This window comes from Phyllobates terribilis, unplaced genomic scaffold (genome assembly GCF_046119375.1).
Source record: "Phyllobates terribilis strain yellow unplaced genomic scaffold, ASM4611937v1 Scaffold_4__5_contigs__length_816908805, whole genome shotgun sequence".
Taxonomy (NCBI): domain Eukaryota; kingdom Metazoa; phylum Chordata; class Amphibia; order Anura; family Dendrobatidae; genus Phyllobates; species Phyllobates terribilis.
Genome location: NW_027362764.1, coordinates 673,714,021 through 673,732,031, shown reverse-complemented (window position 1 = coordinate 673,732,031; position 18,011 = coordinate 673,714,021). Strand labels below are relative to the sequence as shown.

At 48.7% G+C, this 18,011-nt stretch overlaps 1 non-coding gene and 3 pseudogenes across 1 annotated transcript; all 4 read right to left on the bottom strand.

Annotated features, from left to right (window-relative positions):
* Nucleotides 1–9,354: 9,354 nt before the first annotated feature.
* Nucleotides 9,355–9,474, bottom strand: LOC141269438 (5S ribosomal RNA; annotated as a pseudogene).
* Nucleotides 9,475–12,245: 2,771 nt separating this feature from the next.
* On the bottom strand, nucleotides 12,246–12,364 carry LOC141269528 (5S ribosomal RNA; annotated as a pseudogene).
* A 1,670-nt stretch (nucleotides 12,365–14,034) lies between these two features.
* On the bottom strand, nucleotides 14,035–14,153 carry LOC141266447 (5S ribosomal RNA). The gene has a single exon (XR_012320483.1). It is a non-coding gene; the product is annotated as a 5S ribosomal RNA (ribosomal RNA).
* A 941-nt stretch (nucleotides 14,154–15,094) lies between these two features.
* LOC141268398 (5S ribosomal RNA) lies at nucleotides 15,095–15,214 on the bottom strand (annotated as a pseudogene).
* Nucleotides 15,215–18,011: the final 2,797 nt, after the last annotated feature.

Genomic DNA, 18,011 nt, shown 5'->3' with positions numbered 1-18,011 from the left:
CGTCTTCTGGGAGGGTCTGTCCGGCCGTATTAAAGATGAACTTGCCGGTCGGGACATTCCTACCACTCTCGATGACCTAATAACTCTTGCCACCCGGATTGACCTACGGTTCCAGGAGCGTGCCAAAGAGGTCACCCGTGAGAGGAGGTTTCCACGTCTAGCTCCTACTTTTCAGAAATCCGTCTCTCCCCAGGTACACTCTCCTGAGCCTATGCAGGTCGACCAGACCAAGATGGTCAAAACCCGTCAGGACTTACGCCGTGCCGAGGGGAGCTGCTTCTACTGTGGCAGTAAGGAGCACCGGATCCGTGCCTGCCCGGAGAGGTCGGGAAACGCCTGTGTCTAGGTTCGCTCAGAGAGGTCGACCTAAACAAGAATAAATCCTCTCCATCTCTGCTGCTGTCAGTCTCAATCGTCTGCGGGGAGAACCGTTATTTCGAACTAGCCCAACTTGACTCTGGAGCAGCAGGGAATCTTATTTCACAGTCCCTGGTAGAGAAATTCCGCATCCCCACCAAACCTCTGGCTGTACCCTTGTCTGTTGGTGCCGTGGATGGGGGTCTCTTACCACGCCCCATCCAACTCATCACCGAATCCATTACTCTGCAGGTGGGAATGCTGCATTCTGAGAGTATCTCCTTTCATGTTCTGCCTGGACTCTCTCACGCCCTCTTGCTAGGTCTACCTTGGCTCCAGAGACATGCACCCGTGGTTGACTGGCAGACCGGAGAAGTCCTTCGCTGGGGACAGGACTGCCATAAGACCTGTCTGGTTCCCGTCCATCCCGTCCGTCCTTCTCCTACCCCAGGTAATCTACCTGGACTTCCGATTCCTTATTGGTCTTATGCTGATGTCTTTAATAAAAAGGAGGCAGAGACACTACCCCCTCATAGACCATACGACTGCCCTATCGACCTGTTACCTGGTACTACTCCTCCCTGTGGGCGTATTTATCCATTATCCGCTGCTGAGACCCGGTCGATGTCCGAATATATTGAGGAGAATCTGGCCAGGGGATTCATCCGGAAATCTACCTCCCCGGCGGGAGCAGGCTTCTTTTTCGTCAAAAAGAAGGACGGCTCTCTCCGTCCCTGTATAGACTATAGAGGCCTTAACCAGATCACGGTGAAGAATAAGTACCCCCTTCCGCTCATTCCGGAGTTATTTGATCGTCTGAGGGGGGCTAGAATCTTCACCAAACTGGACCTCCGTGGGGCGTACAACCTGGTTTGTATCCGTCAGGGGGATGAATGGAAGACGACATTCAACACCCGGGCGGCCACTATGAATATCTGGTAATGCCCTTTGGTCTCTGTAACGCTCCTGCCGTCTTTCAACAGTTGGTCAATGACATCTTCCGGGACCTTCTCTACTCCTGCGTAGTGGTGTACCTGGACGACATCTTGGTCTTCTCTCCGGATCTCCAGACTCACCGGAGGGACGTTCGTCAGGTCCTGCTCAGGCTCAGGCAGAATCACCTCTTCGCTAAATACGAGAAGTGCCTCTTTGAGCAGACCTCGCTTCCGTTTTTGGGCTACATTATTTCTCAGACCGGCCTACGAATGGATCCAGAGAAACTGTCTGCCATCGAGAAATGGCCTCGACCGGAGGGGTTGAAGGCCATTCAGCGGTTCCTGGGCTTCGCCAACTACTACCGCCTCTTCATACCGCACTTCTCTTCCCGGACTGCCCCAATTTCCGCGCTCACCCGTAAGGGTACTAATCCCAAAGAGTGGCCGCCCGAAGCAGAGGAGGCCTTTCTTTCCTTAAAACAGGCCTTCTCTTCCGCCCCGGTGCTGCATCGCCCGGACGGCAACAAGCAGTTCTTCCTGGAAGTTGACGCCTCCTCCTCTGGAGCCGGAGCGGTACTTACTCAAAAATCATCTTCCGGGAGGATGGTAACTTGCGGCTTCTTCTCTAAACTCTTTTCCTCCTCAGAGCGCAATTATTCCATAGGAGACCGAGAGTTATTGGCCATCAAACTGGCATTGGAGGAGTGGCGTTACCTGCTCGAGGGGGCTCTTCACCCAGTAATAATTTACACTGACCACAAGAACTTGGCTTACCTCCAGCATGCCCAGAGACTTAACCCGCGCCAAGCCCGGTGGTCCTTGTTTTTTGCTCGCTTTGATTTTGTTCTTCATTTTCGCCCGGCTGACAAAAACGTCAAGGCGGACGCCTTGTCTCGATCCTTTCTGGTGTCTGATCTCGAGGAAGATCCGAAACACATCATCGATCCCGCCAGAGTAATGCAGGTGGCTCCCGTGAGTCTAAATCGTCTCCCTCCCGGAAAGACGTTCGTATCAGTACCTGATCGGGAGAAGATCCTTCACTGGGGTCACTCGTCTAAACTGGCTGGCCACGCCGGTCAGAAAAAGACCCTCCAGCTTATTACCCGGCACCACTGGTGGCCTACCCTGCACAAGGACGTAATAGACTTTGTTTCTGCCTGTGTGTCCTGCGCCCGCAACAAGGTTCCGAGACATCTGCCAGCCGGTCGCCTCCTTCCGCTTTCTGTACCTGCTGCCCCCTGGCAGCATATAGCAATGGACTTTATAACTGACCTCCCAGTCTCTGCCGGTTGTACGGTCATTTGGGTGGTCGCTGACCGCTTCTACAAGATGGCTCATTTCGTTCCCCTGCCAGGCCTCCCGTCTGCACCCGAGCTAGCTAAAGACTTTATTCGTCACATCTTTCGTTTTCATGGCCTGCCCCTCCACATCGTGTCGGATCGTGGGGTACAGTTCACCTCACGCTTCTGGAGAGCCACTTGTAAACTGCTAGACGTCACCCAGGACTTCTCTTCCGCTTACCACCCACAGTCCAATGGTCAAGTGGAGCGGATGAATCAGAACCTGACCAGTTACCTCCGGCACTTCGTTAATGCCCATCATTCAGACTGGGTGGATCTCCTACCATGGGCCGAGTTCTCTTATAACAATCACGAGAGCGAATCCTCCTCCAAATCCCCGTTTTTTGTAGTCTTTGGTCAGCATCCTCGGATTCCTTTTCCTGTCTCCACCTCTGTGGACAACCCGGCTGCGGAATCTCTCGTTAGCAAATTTTCCTCCATTTGGGAGAGTACCCGATCCGCACTCCTTCAGTCGTCCGAACGGATGAAAAGACACGCTGACAAAAAACGCCTGGATCCTCCACAATTTCGTCCTGGAGATAAAGTCTGGCTCTCATCTAAATATGTCCGACTCAAGATACCTTTTTACAAGTTAGGGCCTCGGTTCATCGGTCCTCTGGAGGTCATCAGTCAAATCAACCCAGTGGCCTATAAATTGAAACTCCCGGCCAACTTACGGATCCCTAACTCCTTCCATGTATCTCTCCTCAAACCTGTGGTACTTAACTCTTTTTCCAAGTCTACAGGTACGCCTCCTGCTCCGGTTTCTGCTGAGGACGAGTTTGAGGTAGAGAACATTCTTGCCACCAAAAGGGTAAGAGGAAAGACCTTTTTTCCAGTAGATTGGAAGGGGTTTGGTCCTGAGGAGAGAACGTGGGAGCCCCGGGAGAACATCCATGCCCCGCTCATCCTTGCTAAATTTCTGTCTGGCCTAAAAAAGGGGGGGCCTAAAGGGGGGGTACTGTAGCGCCGGCGTCCCTGCCCTCTGCTAGGCAGGGACGCTGTTCCCCTCACCTCTCTGCTCCGTGCCCGGCGTCCTCCTCCCGCTCTGCTGGCAGCGCGCGCTCCTTCCCGGCCACTGTGCTTAGGGCGCGCGCGCTCTCCCTCCCTCTTAAAGGGGCCGCGCGCGCCGTCCTAAGGAGTCCCCGGCCAATGGCCGGAGGACTTCACCATATATAAGGCACCTCCTCCAAAATGGAGGTGCCCGAGCAATGTTGTTGCACTGTTCACTACTCTGCTTCAGCCCTCAGGTCCCGTTGCCAGTTACCTGCCAGATACCTGCCAGATTCCTGCCAGCTTGCTGTCTTATTCCTGCCTGATATTCTGCTACCTGCCTGCTAGCCTGAGGTCCGACGGTCTGCCTTACTACTCCTGTCAGGCTGTCTAAGGACCAGCTTGCCCGCTCACCTGGGAGCGCACATCAACTACCTGCCTGCTTGCCTGAGGTCCGACGGTCTGCCTTCCAACTCTTGTCAGTCTGTCTATGGACCAGCTTGCCCGCTCACCTGGGAGAGCACATCTGCTACCTGCCTGCTAGCCTACCTGGAGGCTCTGCCGTCACGTGCTGTGACCACCTGCCTGTCCAGTGACTCCTGCCCGCTCACCTGGGAGCACTCATCTGCTGCCTGTCTGCTAGCCTACTTGGAGGCTCTGCCATCACGTGCTGTGACCACCCGCCTGTCCAGAGACTTCTGCCCGCTCACCTGGGAGCGCTCATCTGCCGCCTGTCTGTTGGTCTTCCTGGAGGCTCCGCCGTCACATGCTGTGACCACCCGTTTATCCAGAGACTCTCGCCTGCTCACCTGGGAGCTCACGTCTACCATCAGCCGCCACAGGTCGTACCAACCCTTTACCCAGAGACTGCCCCGGTCACTTGCCGTGACCATCTGCCCGTTCACCCAGAGACTGCCCCGGTCACTTGCCGTGACCATCTGCCCGTTCACCCAGAAACTGCCCTGGTCACTTGCCGTGACCATCTGCCCGTTCATCCAGAGACTGCCCCGGTCACTTGCCGTGACCTCCTGCCCGTTCTTCTAGAGACTGTCCCGGTCACCTGCTGTGACTGCCTGCCTGGTCGCCACCCGCTCCCTTACAAGGACCGCCCCCTTGTATAGTAGCTCAGAGGTTCCGCCTCCCAGACCCGTTACAAAGGCTAACCCAAGGACAACAAGGAAGGAGCTCCGGGAAGATCTCATGGCAGTGGGGACATTGGTTTCCATCAATACCATAAGTAACGTACTCCACCGCAATGGTCTCCGTTCCAGACGAGCCCGTAAGGTACCTTTACTTTCAAAGCGTCATGTCAAGGCTCGTCTACAGTTTGCTCATGATCACTTGGAGGACTCTGAGACAGACTGATTCAAGGTTCTATGGTCTAATGAGACCAAGATCGAGATCTTTGGTGCCAACCACACACGTGACGTTTGGAGACTGGATGGCACTGCATACGACCCCAAGAATACCATCCCTACAGTCAAGCATGGTGGTGGCAGCATCATGCTGTGGGGCTGTTTCTCTGCCAAGGGGCCTGGCCATCTGGTCCGCATCCATGGGAAGATGGATAGCACGGCCTAACTGGAGATTTTGGCCTTAACCCAATTGAAAACTTGTGGAAGGAGCTCAAGAATAAAGTCCACATGAGACACCCAAAGAACCTAGATAACTTGGAGAAGATCTGCATGGAGGAGTGGGCCAAGATAACTCCACAGACCTGTGCCGGCCTGATCAGGTCTTATAAAAGACGATTATTAGCTGTAATTGCAAACAAGGGTTATTCCACAAAATATTAAACATAGGGGTTGAATAATAATTGACACACACTTTTATGTTTAAAACTTAATAAAATTCAACTGAGCAACATAACTTTTTGGTTTGTAAGATTTATGCTTCTGTTCATAAAACCTACTCTCGTTTGCAGTTTGAAGGCTCTAACTTATTTGCATCTTATCAAACCAGCTAAATCTGCAGGGGGTTAAATACTACTTGTAGGCACTGTATCTACATATATATATTTCTATATTTCTTTAATAATTATTATTTCTTGATTTAACTAATAGTGGATAAGGGCAACCACACATCAAAATGGTTTACAAAGCAAATTTATATTTAGAATAATTTTCCACATGATAATATTCTTGAATAACTATAATATTATTTTTAATGGTTACCTAAATAGGTACACACCTCTCTTTAGTCAAATCTATGCTACTCATCGATATGAAATTTATGCACAATATTTCTAGAAGAATAATTATTTTTAATTTGGTTCTGATATATACATAAATTTTATAAAATAATATTTTTGGTATTAAGGGGGAAAATGTGTTTTTGATCCTGATTACATAATCACTTTTGATCAATATTTATTTTCCACACATTTTAATAAAGAAGAAATAATAATAAGGTACTATGGTATAATTAAGAAGGGTATTACATGCAAAGTTGCAAAATTTAATATTTTTTGGTGGTACAAGGTTATGACAAATATGAAATCATCCAGATAATGGAGATATAAGGGTATTTTTTATGGAGAATATAATTACTCTGCATTTGTCATTAAAATTTAAAGGTCTTATTTTTATTTTTATTCTTATTTTTACTCTTAATTTTATTTTTCATTTTTTAAATTTTATTCTTACTTTATACTTCTTATTTTTCTATTTTTTCATTTTTTAATTCTCATTTGATTTTATTTCAGTTCAATATCTCAATTGAGAAAACACATTAATATTTAATAAAGTAATGTCTAATACAAGAGTATTGCTTCATTAAATATATATTGCTAAGGAAAAAAATGTTTACATTTTCTGAGTAAACACAACAATTCATTCATTCATTTATTCATTCATTCATTCATTCATTCATACATTCATATATTTATTCATTTTGGTTCAGGAGTATACATTCTTTGATATTATTGGTTTAATAAAGATATAAAAACTTGTTTTTTCAAAATACACTGACACCTATGGGTTGGAAAAGGTAATTACACCTATGACATAAAAATGTTCTATCATATGGAGAACTTGATTGATAATGAATTATTATCTATTATTGTTTATTATTCCAAACATAATTTATTTTAATATTTTGATAATAATTAGATGGATATTACTGATTGCTATGGTACGCTGTGATATTATAGGTTAGGAAAAACTGCCAGATTTGGTATCAGATTAGGGAATGAAGACTTCAATCAAGACATCGCAATTATGAATTCTATCTTAATAAAGACTTTTAATTTTTATAAATCAAAGAGATTCTCAAAAGTTACAAGAAGAAGCAACTGATATCCGGACGTCTCAGAAGGTAACAGGTGTGAATGCTGAGTGTTATAATAGACTGTGTCCATTACATACAATACAATTCACACCACTGATCACCAGGACGGCAGAGGACGATGATCCTATATGTACTGTTTTGTGTTTAAGTTTCATCACGTTCCAGTGGTTTCTTATCACCTGCAACGCTTCAATGAAAGCTGGTGAACAGGTAATACCTGGCATATGTGTCCTGTATATAAAGGACTGAGTACTGGTTATGGTGCTATATAAAGCAGGAAAGTGTCAAGTTAACCCTTGCTTTACTGACCAAAGACGTCACATCTGTTCCAAAAGTGACACGAGACCAGTGCGGACACACGGAAGATTCCAAAGACGATCCAACGTAAGTCCAGGTGACACTGCACAGATATTAAAGCTACATTTCATCCATGGACTTTGTTTTCTTATCAACTGACACACATGATCTTTCTAATAAAGAGTACAGTTAATGGACTAAACAATAATGAACACAATTATGGACTGTACAATATCTACATGCTGTAATTTATTTAAAAGAAGTTTTCATCTAAAGACTGTGTTATAAAAGAACCAAGAAGAAGACGAGACGACGACCCGATGACATCAGATGATGACGATTGAACCCGCGATTGCTTCAATTTAGATATAGGGAAGTATAATTATACATATTACATGAATATTAGTCACGGCTTACCATAACATGAATTCAAATCATTATATAACAATAATCCGATATTAATACTATTATTACTATTATTATTATTATGGAAATTTAATGATATTGCCATGGAAGAAGGAAAGAAAAAATGATTGATGAATGTATCTTCTTTTGAGATTTTTCAGTTAAAGTCCTTTTATTCTCAAAAAAGGGGGAAATGTTAAATGGTTAATTATGGAAATTCATTTGGAATGTTAATCGATAATCATTTTTCTGAGTTCTATGCCTCAGCCATCGTGTCTAGTTGACATGCGCTATTTGTGTGTGTATTTTTGGTTCACTACCATATGTAGAACAGGTGTCCATACGACTGGCTATAAAAGCCCATGGTACAGAAAGGGGGGGCTCTCTTGCTCTGCCCACCCCACAAGACACAGAATCTTCATGCTGAGAAGCAGATGACATGTAGGCCTGGACACATGCTGGACAAAAACATGATTTACCAGCCAGGATCCAAGGAAAGATGGGTGAATCTCAACAATTAAGCTAATTATAGACAAATGTACAATTACTTTATAACTAATTATTGTATGTACCTGCTGCAATCTGATTCTTTTTAATGGACAATCCAAGAATAAATAGATACATTTTTTTATAAGAATATCGTGATATTGATACTTTGAGAAGTCCTCAGTAGAAAAAAATAATACAGGAAGAGTATTATTTTACAGTCTCCCATCCAAGTACTAACCAGGCCCAACCCTGCTTAGCTTGCAAGATCAGATGAGATCGGGCGTGTTCAGGGTGGTGTGGCCATAGGCAGAGACAAGCCTCTCACTTGCTGCTTTTCTACTTTGAAGTCTGGCTGCCGGCTGCCCTTTCCAGTGCTCAGCAAGACCAGGTCCTTTTGTGCTTTCCCTTCTCTTCAATTTTTTTGCTGGCTTCCTTAAAAGGTCTTGTAGACACAACGCCCCACTCAGAGCCGCTGAGCTCACTGATCGGCTGCAGCGCTGTCGACGGAACGTCAGCTTCACGGCCAATGCCTCAGGCCGGGAGCAGAGGCGAGACTCACCGGTAGACCCGGGTAGGGTGAGTAGAGCGCGTTTATTTGCTTTCTAATAGGCTGCAGCCGGGGATTAACTTTTAATGAAAGGGAACAATCCCTTTGACTGTCTGCAGCGCGCCACACCTAGGAAGCGCAATCTCACACACAAGCCAGCATGCACACGTGCTCGCACGTGACAACACCCCCTATCTGCCCCTACAACCTCTCCGTCACGATGCATCAGACTCTCCTGCCTGTTTTATGATTTCAGGGCCCTAGCAGGAATCACCCCCCCCTCTCCCCAATTCCTTCCTTGCCTTCCTGCCTTCCTTGCACTGAGGTTAGCTCTTTGTCAGCCGTCTGGCTTGGTAACACAAGCTTCTTTGCAGAGAAACATGTTACTTCTGCTGGCCCTCGCTAGGCGACCGGCATCCAAAACCTTCCCTGGGCACTTGCTGAATGCCTGGCCCCTTCACGGCCCTGGGTGCTTTTAACGCCATCATTTCCACCCGGCGAGCTGCGGAGTCAATAAGCACTCCTAGCCTTGACAAGGAGCTCGGTGTCAGGCCTGCGTGAAGGCGGCGGGGTAGCGTACTTAGCTGCCAACTGGCTCAGAGGCCTTGGGGCTTCCATCATCTAAGTTACTTAACGTCGGTGTCCGGCAAGGCGCCGTTCCATGCTAGCCGAGCTGGGCAGTAGGGCAAAACGTTATCAAAATGGTCTACAGCACCCGGTGTTCCCAGGAGGTCTCCCATCCAAGTACTGTCTGAGCCCAGCCCTGCTTTGCTTCCGAGATCAGACGAGAATGGGCGTATCCAAGGTGGTATTGCCAGTAGACGCTGCTTGATCCATCGCCCGGCCAGCCTTTCTCAGGATCGCTTGGCGGCGAGTGTAACATACCTGGCGGCGTCCTTGCATAGTGGTCCATCTCCCACTGTGCAAGAGCGCGCACTTGATCTCCTGTCCAGAATGTCTCTCTGGCTTCCCTCCATGCTGTCTGTTTGTGTCTGTTTCTGCTGCTTAAGGGCGGCGCCCGATCACTTCCTGCTTTTTGTACCTGCTGTGGGTCACACCCCTTGTGCGTCCTCAGCCTATTGCTGTCTGTCACCTGGTATATATCTCAGCTGCTCCCATCTATCCCTGCCTGAGCATAGTGTTTCATTCAGTGTGTGCTTGCACTCTGAAGGTGCCAGGTCCCGTTCTTTGTCTCCTGCCTTGCGGTATCAGTTCCCGTGTCTGAACTGAGTCCTGTCTATGTCTCCTGCCTTGCGGTATCAGTTCCCGTGTCTGAACTGAGTCCTGTCTTTGTCTCCTGCCTTGCGATATCAGTTCCCGTGTCTGAACTTAGTCCTGTCTATGTCTCCTGCCTTGCGGTATCAGTTCCCGTGTCTGAACTGAGTCCTGTCTGTGTACTCTTGCCTGCTGCCTCTCCTGGAGGCTGTATTTCCAGTCCTGTCTGAACACGCTCCTAGCCTGTTCCTCCCGCCTTCTAGGGGCCGATTACCTAGACCCGCTCCTGTATCTTGTCTGTCCTGTCTGAACACGCTCCTTGCCTGTTCGTCCCGCCTCTCTGGGGGCCGTATTCCCAGACCCGCTCCTGTATCCCGCTGCATTGTCGGTCTCCTCCGTACACTCAGTTCCAGTCTGAACTCTCTCCTATCCTTTACCTGTTTTGCCTCTATGTCCGTTCCCTTCCTTTTTCTGCAGAGTCTGAACTCGTACCTAACTCCTGCTTGTTGTCTCTGTACTCCCGTTTGTGAGTTTGTGGTCCACTCACTACTTCACTGCAAGTACCCTGCGGGTATCTGGCTCTGCCTTTCTCTTCCTGTCTGTTCCGTGTGAACAGAGCCCTGTCCCCCCTGCTCTGCTTTGTTTGCCGCTCTGCGGTTTCCGCTCTGCTCCTGCCTTGTTTACCGCTCTGCGGTTTCCGCTCTGCTAATTCCTTGTTTACCGCTCTGCGGTTTCCGCTCTGCTCCTGCCTTGTTTACTGCTCTGCGGTTTCCGCTCTGCTCCTGCATACTTAGCCGCTCTGCGGTTTCTGCTCTGCTCCTGCCTTGTTTGCCGCTCTGCGGTTTCCGCTCTGCTCCTGCATACTTAGCCGCTCTGCGGTTTCCGCTCTGATCCTGCCTACTTAGCCACTCTGCGGTTTCCGCTCTGCTCCTGCCTTGTTTACCGCTCTGCGGTTTCCGCTCTGCTCCTGCCTTGTTTGCCGCTCTGCGGTTTCCGCTGTGCTCCTGCCTACCTAGCCGCTCTGCGGTTTCCGCTCTGCTCCTGCCTACTTAGCCGCTCTGCGGTTTTCGCTCTGCTCCTGCCTTGTTTACCGCTCTGCGGTTTCCGCTCTGCTCCTGCCTTGTTTACCGCTCTGCGGTTTCCGCTCTGTTCCTGCTTAGCTTGCCGCTCTTGCGGTTTCCACTCTGCTCTTGCCTTGCTTGCCGCTCCTGCGGTTTCTGCTCTGCATCTGCTCGCTGCTCCGGCAGTCCTGTCCTGCTCTGCTTCTGCTCGCTGCTCCGGCGGTCCCGTCCTGCTCTGCATCTGCTCGCTGCTCCGGCAGTCCTGTCCTGCTCTGCTTGCGCTCGCTGCTCCGGCAGTCCCGTCCTGCTCTGCTCTTGCCCACCGCTTCGGGCATTCCCTCTCTGCTGTGTTTGGCTACCGCATCTGCGGTTCTTTTTCTGGGTCTTGTCCTCTCTGTGCTCCAGCCCGTCCTTCTGGCCAGTACCTCCCCGCCTGCATACTCGCCTGTATCCACCCGTCTGCATACCTGCCGTGTTCGCTTATATCCACCAGTCTGTGCCAGCCTAACCTGCCTGTTCCAGTAATCCCTGTGTGGGTCAACCCCCGTGTCCGGAGTTTGACCTGGAGTAGCACCTGGTACGTCTGCCCGGTTTCTCCTTGGTGCACTGGCGTCGTATGCCGTCGTGCCACCTTGGTCGGATCGGCCAGATACTTAGTCACGCCCCTCCAGGCACTCTCCGGTTCATGGTCCAGTGGAACCACTACTCCCGCACACGCCAGTCAGTCCGGGCGTGTGCATAAAAGCGAGCAATCTGGCCGTGACGGGGCGGGCTCCGAAGGGTCCATGCAAAGTCTGTGCCGTCCCTACAGGTGTGGTTTGTTTAGCAGTGATTCACCCGCCACATCAGGTGTCTTCAAAAATGTCTCGGCACAGGGTCTGCTGCAGGCTAAACCCTTCATCGCGGTAATGTGACAGAAAGAGCAAGCTGGACCCGTAACTTGGGGGCGGAGCGAGACGTCCAGGGGTGAATGAAGGAAGAGGGTGAGATGGTTGCCAGTGACTTTGAGCTGCTCTTCAGGGGGGAGGGTCGTGTTGCCTGCAAAGGTCTTCTGCTTGGGGTTACCGGTGGTTGCCTCCAGCCACGCGGGAGACGCTGGTCCTGGTGAAAAGGAGCCTAGTATTAAAAGTAAAGAAGCAACAATGCTGGAGGCCCACGGTGATCAGAAGGATGCTGGTATTTTGCAGAGATGAAATAGTGCAAGAGAGAAAGCAAATGAAAAAAAGAAAAGAGAATGAATGTGTGCACTTGTGAAAGGGAATGGAAAAAAGGCATAGAAGAGAGTGCCCCCTGCTGGTGGAAGGAAGGAAAAAGCAAAAGCCTACAGCACCTGGTATTCCCAAGCGGTCTCCCATCCACATACTAACCATGCCTGACCCTGCTTAGCTTCCAAAATCAGATGAGAGCAAGTGTGTTCAGGGCAGTGTGGCCGTAGACAGAGACCACCCTATCACTTGCTGCTTTTCTACTTTGAAGTCTGGCTGCCGGCTTCCCTTTCCAGTGTTCAGCAAGACCAGGTCCTTTTGTGCTTTCCCTTCTCTTCAATTTTTTTGCTGGCTTCCTTAAAAGGTCACTGATCGGCTGCAGCGCTGTCGACGGAACGTCAGCTTCACGGCCAATGCCACAGGCCGGGAGCAGAGGCGACACTCACTGGTAGACCCAGGTAGGGTGAGTAGAGCGCGGTTAGTTGCTTTCTAATAGCCTGCAGCCGGGGATTAACTTTTAATGAAAGGGAACAATCCCTTTGACTGTCTGCAGCGCGCCACACCTAGGAAGCGCACTCTCACACACAAGCCAGCATGCACACGTGCTCGCACGTGACAACATCCCCTATCTGCCCCTACAACCTCTCCGTCACCATGCGTCAGACTCTCCTGCCTGTTTTATGATTTCAGGGCCTTAGCAGGAATCACCCCCCCCCCTCCCCAATTCCTTCCACATCTTCCTTGCCTTCCTTGCACTGAGGTTAGCTCTTTGTCAGCCGTCTGGCTTGGTTACACAAGCTTCTTTGCAGAGAAACATGTTACTTCTGCTGGCCCTCGCTAGGCGGCCGGCATCCAAAGCTTTCCCTGGGCAATTGCTGAAAGCCTGGCCCCTTCACGGCACCGGGTGCTTTTAACGCCATCATTTCCACACGGCGAGCTGTGGAGTCAATAAGCACTCCTAGCCGTGGCAAGGAGCTCGGTGTCAGTCCTGCGTGAGGGCGGCGGGGTAGCGTACTTAGCTGCCAACTGGCTCGCGTACTTAGCTGCCAACTGGCTCAGAGGCCTTGGGGCTTCCATCATCTAAGTTACTTAAGGTCGGTGTCCGGCAAGGCGCCGTTCCATGCTAGCCGAGCTGGGCAGTAAGGCAAAACGTCATCAAAATGGTCTACAGCACCTGGTGCTCCCGGGAGGTCTCCCATCCAAGTACTGTCCGAGCCCAGCCCTGCTTTGCTTCCAAGATCAGAGGAGACACGCGTATCCAAGGAGGTATGGCCAGTGGACGCTGCTTGATCCATCGCCCGGCCAGCCTTTCTCAGGATCGCTTGATGGCGAGCAATCTGGCCGTGACGTGGCGGGCTCCGAAGGGTCCATGCAAAGGCTGTGCCGTCCCTACAGGTGTGGTTTGTTTAGTAGTGATTCACCCGCCGCATCAGGTGTCTTCAAAAATGTCTCGGCGCAGGGTCTCCTGCAGGCTAAACCCTTCATCGCGGTAATGTGACAGAAAGAGCAAGCTGGACACGTAACTTGGGGGCGGAGCGAGACGTCCAAGGGTGAATGAAGGAAGAGGGTGAGATGGTTGCCAGTGACTTTGAGCTGCTCTTCAGGGGGAAGGGTCGTGTTGCCTGCAAAGGTCTTCTGCTTGGGGTTACCGTTTGTTGCCTCCAGCCACACGGGAGACGCTGGTCCTGGTGAAAAGGAGCCTAGTATTAAAAGTAAATAAGCAACAATGCTGGAGGCCCACGGTGATCAGAAGGATGCTGGTATTTTGCAGAGATGAAATAGCGCAAGAGAGAAAGCAAATGAAAAAAAGAAAAGAGAATGAATGTGTGCACTTGTGAAAGGGAATGGAAAAAAGGCATAGAAGAGAGTGCCCCCTGCTGGTGGAAGGAAGGAACAAGCAAAAGCCTACAGCACCTGGTATTCCCAGGTGGTCTCCCATCCAAGTACTAACCAGGCCCAACTCTGCTTAGCTTCTGAGATCAGACGAGATCAAGCGTGTTCAGGGTGGTGTGGCGGTAGGCAGAGACAAGCTTCTCACTTGCTGCTTTTCTACTTTGAAGTCTGGCTGCCGGCTGCCCTTTCCAGTGCTCAGCAAGACCAGGTCCTTTTGTGCTTTCCCTTCTCTTCAATTTTTTTGCTGGCTTCCTTAAAAGGTCTTGTAGACACAACGCCCCACTCAGAGCCGCTGAGCTCACTGATCGGCTGCAACACTGTCGACGGAACGTCAGCTTCGCGGCCAATGCCACAGGCCGGGAGCAGAGGTGAGACTCACCGGTAGACCCGGGTAGGGTGAGTAGAGCGCGGTTAGTTGCTTTCTAATAGCCTGCAGCCGGGGATTAACTTTTAATGAAACGGAACAATCCCTTTGACTGTCTGCAGCGCGCCACACCTAGGAAGCGCACTCTCACACATAAGCCAGCATGCACACATGCTCGCACGTGACAACACCCCCTATCTGCCCCTACAACCTCTCCGTCACCATGCGTCAGACTCTCCTGCCTGTTTTATGATTTCAGGGCCCTAGCAGGAATCACCCCCCCTCCCCAATTCCTTCCGCACCTTCCCTGCCTTCCTTGCACTGAGGTTAGCTCTTTGGCAGCCGTCTGGCTTGGTTACACAAGCTTCTTTGCAGAGAAACATGTTACTTCTGCTCGCACTCGCTAGGCGGCCGGCATCCAAAACCTTTCCTGGGCACCTGCTGAAAGCCTGGCCCCTTAACGGCCCCGGGCGCTTTTAACGCCATCATTTCCACATGGCGAGATGCGGAGTCAATAACCACTCCTAACCGCGGCAAGGAGCTCGGTGTCAGGCCTGCGTGAAGGGCGGTGGGGTAGCGTACTTAGCTGCTAACTGGCTCAGAGGCCTTGGGGCTTCCATCATCTAAGTTACTTAAGGTCGGTGTCCGGCAAGGCGCCGTTCCATGCTAGCCGAGCTGGGCAGTAGGGCAAAACGTCATCAAAATGGTCTACAGCACCCGGTGTTCCCAGGAGGTCTCCCATCCAAGTACTGTCCAAGCCCAGCCCTGCTTTGCTTCTGAGATCAGACAAGATAAGGCGTATCCAAGGTGGTATGGCCAGTAGACGCTGCTCGATCCATCGCCCGGCCAGCCTTTCTCAGGATCGCTTGGTGGCGTCAATTTGGCCATGACGGGGCGGGCTCCGAAGGGTCCATGCAAAGTCTGTGCCGTCCCTACAGGTGTGGTTTATTTAGCAGTGATTCACCCGCCGCATCAGGTGTCTTCAAAAATGGCTTGGCTCAGGGTCTCCTGCAGGCTAAACCCTTCATCTCGATAATGTGACAGAAAGAGCAAGCTGGACCCGTAACTTGGGGGCTGAGCGAGACGTCCAGGGGTGAATGAAGGAAGAGGGTGAGATGGTTGCCAGTGACTTTGAGCTTCTCTTCAGGTTGGAGGGTCGTGTTGCCTGCAAAGGCCTTCTGCTTGGGGTTACCGGTGGTTGCCTCCAGCCACCCGGGAGACGCTGGTCCTGGTGAAAAGGAGCCTAGTATTAAAAGTAAAGAAGCAACAATGCTGGAGGCCCACGGTGATCAGAAAGATGCTGGTATTTTGCCGAGATGAAATAGTGCAAGAGAGAAAGCAAATGAAAAAAAGAAAAGAGAATGAATGTGTGCACTTGTGAAAGGTAATGGAAAAAAGGCATAGAAGAGAGTGCCCCCTGCTGGTGGAAGGAAGGAAAAAGCAAAAGCCTACAGCACCTGGCATTCCCAGGCGGTCTCTGTTAAATGGTTAATTATGGAAATTCATGGAATGTTAATCGATAATCATTTTTCTGAGTTCTATGCCTCAGCCATCGTGTCTAGTTGACATGCGCTATTTGTGTGTATTTTTGGTTCACTACCATATGTAGAACAGGTGTCCATACGACTGGCTATAAAAGCCCATGGTACAGAAAGGGGGGGCTCTCTTGCTCTGCCCACCCCACAGGACACAGAATCTTCATGCTGAGAAGCAGATGACATGTAGGCCTAGACACATGCTGGACAAAGACATGATTTACCAGCCAGGATCCAAGGAAAGATGGGTGAATCTCAACAATTAAGCTAATTATGGACAAATGGACAATTACTTTATAACTAATTATTGTATGTACCTGCTGCAATCTGATTCTTTTTAATGGACAATCCAAGAATAAATAGATACATTTTTTATAAGAATATCGTGATATTGATACTTTGAAAAGTCCTCAGTAGAAAAAAATAATACAGGAAAAGTATTATTTTACAATGGTGAGCCAGCCAGTCCTGTTTTTTTGTTTTTTAAATTAAGTAAGAGAATTTCTTCCGTGAACAAGGAGGGAGTCCTGACGAGCTGAACAGCTGTTGTTCACGTGTCAGTAAATTCACTAGTTTGTCACGGGAAGCAGAAAGGACCTACAGACTGAGGAAAGACAGGAAGCAGAGGTACTAACAAGGAACAGAATCACACAGGAAAAGAATCAGACGAACTGAAGACAGGACGTGCTGATAAAGAGAAGCCAAGGAATCTTAAGGTAAGCAAAATATGGATATAATTTCTTCTTTTGCTAAACAAAGTAATATTAATTTCAAAGTTAATGTAGGAGATGACATAGACGTTTTGTGGCTCAGTTTATACAAAGAATGTGAATTGCAGAATTTACAGTTAACTTCTAAATTGGTAAATAGAGACAAACAGAAATTGAGAAATATTCTACATTTGGTAGATTTTTTTCATAGTCTTGTGTTAGAGATTTCTAAGCAGGAAAATAGTGTAGAAGTGTCAGACGGTGATACTGATTCTGACTGTAATGTGGAAAATGAACAAGAAGTAAGACACGTGTCTGTAACTGAAGGTGACCTTGGGTCTGACCAAGAGATGGACATACAGAAACCTGACATGGGAGGAGACATGACTGACATACGAGAAACCGACATACTAGGTGATGTGGGAGGAGACGTGAGTGACGTAGGAGGAAAGGACGTACAAGAGCCACTAAAAATATCAGAGAATTCTGGAATTACCAGGCGCAACTCCAAATTAAAATGAGGAAAAATTTGCTGAAATTATACAAAATCATGCCAAAATATGATGTCAAAATCCATACCTGTAGAAATTCAGAGACATTTGAGAGCTTCTCTGATAAGTTTGATTTATCCAATGAGGAGAGGAATCAATTATTTAAAATATGGATTCCTGTGACATTGTCCAGACATTTACATTTAATGCCCTGTGAAAATGACTCTCCTAATGGATGGGAAAATGATTCGGACAGATTAAGATATTTGATTTATTGTGTCACAAAGGATTTTCCCAACATAGAAGATCTGCAGAAACTAAGGATTGGTAGGAAGGAATGTACATATACATTCATGTCCATATTTGAACGGTTGTACAATGCTCTCATCAAAAATGGAAAAGTACAACATATGATAACAACTTTTGTACAAAAATTCAAATTCCTAAATTCAGTTTCCCAAGTTATGGCATCACAAAAAAATTCATTATTTGAATGTGCGCAGATGCTGGATTTTGTTAGAAAACATGAGAATCGTGAAAAGAAAATAAATCAAGCTAAATTTATAAAACCAGGAAAGGTAAAATCTTACCAAAAGCCAATATCAAACTCTCCTAGACTGAGTCATCCCCATAGTGAACTCTATCAAATACGCAGAAGATTTCATATATGTTATAAGCCATATCAGCCAGTGCAAAGATCCATCTCTCCACAGAATGAGTTAATTCTCAGTCAGAACTGTGATTCTCTAAAAAGGTAAATGGCTGAAACTGATGGACAGAGACAGGTGAGACGACCAACTCACAGTGACGTCATGGAATGTGGACAGAAGAACAGGCAGTTCTCTGAGGTTTTGAAGGATAGAAAAATGTCTTTCCTAAATAGGGC